This window comes from Platichthys flesus, chromosome 14 (genome assembly GCF_949316205.1).
Source record: "Platichthys flesus chromosome 14, fPlaFle2.1, whole genome shotgun sequence".
NCBI lineage: Eukaryota > Metazoa > Chordata > Actinopteri > Pleuronectiformes > Pleuronectidae > Platichthys > Platichthys flesus.
In genome coordinates this window covers 17,418,238-17,422,423 of record NC_084958.1, presented here as the reverse complement: position 1 = coordinate 17,422,423, position 4,186 = coordinate 17,418,238, and positions in this window count along the sequence as shown.

The window sequence follows — 4,186 nt, the reverse complement described above, 5'->3', positions numbered from 1 at the left end:
GAAGTTTAACTGCACATGTCTCCATTGTGATTCATGAAGAGTGACTGGACACATGTAAAACGCAGGGATGAGACATAAATCATCTCTTTAATCACCACTTTATTTTCAATATTTCATTTTAATTTAAATAAATCAGTGCGTTTTAATTTAATAGTTTTAATTATAATGTTTACTCACATTCAAATGTTGATTTGAGGACATATTTGATTCTTATGAGAGAAAAGCTTGTACTGTTGTGATATACTTAAAGCGAAATTCCTGTGCTTTTACTTGTTAATACATTTCCAGTTACTGTCTACCACTGATTTATTTGACAGTACTATTCAAAACCTTAATACTGCAGCTGAATTAAATATGTATTATATAGTGACACAATAGTTAGTTATCTTTATTTTAGGAATGATAACAATTAATAACATAAAAAAAATGTGGAAGCCAGGGCCTGTATCCAATAAAACAAAAAAAGACTTAATTTACTTAACAAGGCTGTAAAAATACATTATAAAAAAATGTCGGTACTTTAATGTGGTAGCTGTCAATTCAACATATATTAACAGGACAATTTAAAGCAATAGTTATTTTCTAAAAGCAAAAACAAATATTTTGCTTTCTAATTATTACTTATTATGTGTGGGCCCATTTATTCAAGTATTATATAACTGAGGTGTACCAATTCTACTTTTCCATATCCCAAGTCATTGATATGAAATACAAATTGAATCTTGAGCAGTTTATACCCCACAAAAAAAAAAAAGGTAACACGAATTATGAATAAAGCATCAGGCTCAATGCACTAATTCTTTTCTTAGGTGTAATTGTAATAAAAATGTACTTGTGAACTTAATTTATCAGTTTGAGGAAATTGTAGGAGTTTGTCCTGATCCCTGAATGTGCTGTCTCCTGTGTATTAGTCCCACGTTCCCTCTGCTGGAGGCTTTAGATCGTTGACCTATTTGCCTTCATTTTTTATGGAAGACCCAGTTAAGTTTTATACCTGCGCGGCTCTGTGTCTCCTCGTCCTCTGCTGACTGGCAGCCTGTCCAGAGCTGCTGGAGCAAAGGCTGCTGGGAGGCCTCGAGCGTCACACTCTCCTGTTTGAAGTGGTAGATGATTAAACGGGGCCATGACAGGTGTAAAAGCAACCTTTGTCATTTTGGACATGCGGCGTCCATGTTCCTCGGCTCGCCCCCACTACACAGAACGCCCTGCTCACCTGCCTGCTTACACTGAGTGTGTGAGAGTGCGTGTGTGTGTGTGTGTGTGTGTGTAAACCACAATGCTGGAAGCAGAGTTTGTGCAGGCGCCTTGAGACTGCACCACCACCCTGCTCCCTGTCAGCTGCATGTTATGAATGAAAAGTAAAGTCTGTGGCGTAAAGATCAAGAAGGTGAATTTCCACAAATCACACTCCTGCACGAAAGATTCCGGCTCGGCTGTGCCTTGAGAAAGATGGAGGCACATGCACGTGTCACACTGGGTCATTATTTGTGTCTCCAGCAGCTCCAGTTTATCACTGCCTGATGCCATGCTGTCATATCAGCTTGACACAGGACTCTGGGTTCATTTGACCTATTCTCTTAACTCCAATCACGCATCAGCTAGAGCATACCTTGTTGTATTACGCTCGGTGTCTATCGGTTTGTGCCGCTCTTGTCTCGGCCGTGTGTCTTCTCCCTTGAAGGAGCCTTGATATGAGCAGGACTATCCCAGTGGCACCAAGATAAAACAGAATCAAAGTGTTGTTGTTCACACTTTAAGATGTGATACGAGATGCAGTTTGTTCTGATATCAAGTTGAGTTCAAATTCAAACACGGCAGCTTTGATAGGACAAACCGAGGCAGCGCTCGGTGCTGTGTGATGTCAGGGATTAGGTGGATAAGCAGAGCAAAGCCTCGCTGTGTGTAATTATCACATTCATTTTCACACTTTTTCAGGTTGTGCTCAGTCATATTGGATGTGGGATCAAGTGGATAAGCAGGAGAGTCTCTTTCCGCATTGGCTTAATGAAATTAATTTGTACACTTTTCAAGCTGTGCTTCGATTTTATGAAGAATTCAAGTTATTTATCAAAGACCTAAGTCCATTTGCTTTTATTATATATCCCATTATGAACTCAGGTGCCGAAGCTCCTCAGCATTTAGGGGGATTTCAAGAAGTGGTGATAACTTCTGCCACTTTTGGTTTCACGTCAGAGGAACCCCGCCTGGAAAAAGCCAGTAGTCAGATAAGGTCTCCATCCATCACCTATAAAACTCAAGTGTTTAAAAAGCTATTAAAACAAGATAAGGCTGGAGGTGCACAATTCAACACACTTAGCCACTAATTCCATTTACGGTGGGACCACTACAGTGTAACAGTAATGAGAGATGTAATAAAATAAAAACAAAAAGAAACAGTTCAGTCTGTAGCTGCAGGTTTATTCTTGGGTGACCTCTCTGTTCTCTTAAAAGTTTTGTAAAAAAGACTCTGAAGATATTTATATAATTTGACTTTCAGACGGGCCTAAATCACAAGCACAAGCTAAACCTGAGGGCTCATGAAATTAATTAAAGATATATTGTTTACGTCATATATATTTTGTCAACTTGTGAAAACCAAAATGTTTCCAACAATCTCAGAGAAATCCCACAACTTTAATCAAGGACGTTTCATTTCTGCTTTACGAAGGAGAAACCCACTGCTCGCCGGTCAGGAGCTTTTCTCCTCACACTGTTTGTTTAATCAATAACACATTGACTCTCTCATGTCTCGCTGCCAAACATAAAGCTCAAACCAACTGTTGATTTGGTTATCTCAACAGAAAGACCGAATTTGCCTCTGAATGGATTTGGAAAAAAACGGTGTAACATGCTGGTTGGTGAACTGGTCGTTACCTTTGGATAGATTCCCAGTAGCTGATTCCCTCACCTCCAGTCTTTGTACGAAGCTAAGCTAGCTGATGCTACACAGGCTTCTGCTATCACCGTCCACACAAGCGTTTTAGCTCCTTATCAGTAATTGTCCCCCTTCATACTAACATAGCCGACATTAAATAGCATAGCACATGTCCATTCATGTACACCAGGCATGTGCGTGAAGGTGTAAACAGGAAGTAGATTGTCGACTTTGCGTTCGGTTGCGTAGTTACAGAAAATACGACGAAGAAGAAACAGCAAAGGTTGAAAAGTACGAGCAGGGATTTCTTTTCTCGGACTGACGATGATTTGGAACTGTTACTGAGGAGCTGAGTCGGGGCTGATAAGAACCAACCAGGAAGTGAACATGGGGGCGTCTGGGTCATTGTTTCCAAACGGCTCCGTTTCGGAGTTTTCAAACCAAAACGGCACCAGAACAAACTTCTTAGTTTCAGGCCCTCGAAAACTCTTCAGTACAGAAACAAAGCAGTATCTATGCATTTCAAAAAAAAAGAAATGTGGATGTAGACTAATTTAATTATTCGTATAAAGCAAATAAGCAAAACTCCCAAATCGACTATTTTGAAAGGAATAAACTACACAGATACTACCAATGTTCTGGTAATTACTCTAAAAGTTTTTGTTTTGTATATTTTTTGGGGTTTTAGATATTTTCATCCCATGTCTGGCTTGCGTCCTGAAGTTTGGCGTCCGCCACCGCACAACAATTGATTTGAGATCAAACACAAAGCGCGAGATTCGACAAGTGGAAGACGTCTGGCCGCCCGTCTCCCTGTCTCTGCGTCTCTGGAAAACAGTGCCTCATCACTCGCGTAGATTCAGCTGCCGTGTTATTGTTTCCACACCAATGTCTCCATCCTGTGGAGCCAGCCCCTCTCTAAGTGTTTTGTCTCAGGGGAGAAGGTCAGGCCTCCAGTACACTTTGTGACTTTCCCTGAATCAGCCGTGTGGTGCCGCAGGCCGAGAGAAAACAGCCTTGGGGCCGCTGCGACGTCACTGATAGCAAAACAGAGACGGGTTTGGAGGTGGCGGTGGTGACACTCGGGCCTGAGACTCATTGTGTGGACAGAGCAGACGGCTAACTGCTCATAAGCCCAAATGCAGAGGTAGCAACGAGATATGTGTGCGTCAAAATAACAGTTTCTCCAATTAGGAGGTGCCAAAGTTCGGCCGTGACCTTCTACAGCCACGGTTAAAGTTTCCTTCTGCAGGGAAACTGTGTTCCAATGCGTCTATAGCTTTTCAGTTAGAAGAACAAATAAGACCTCTG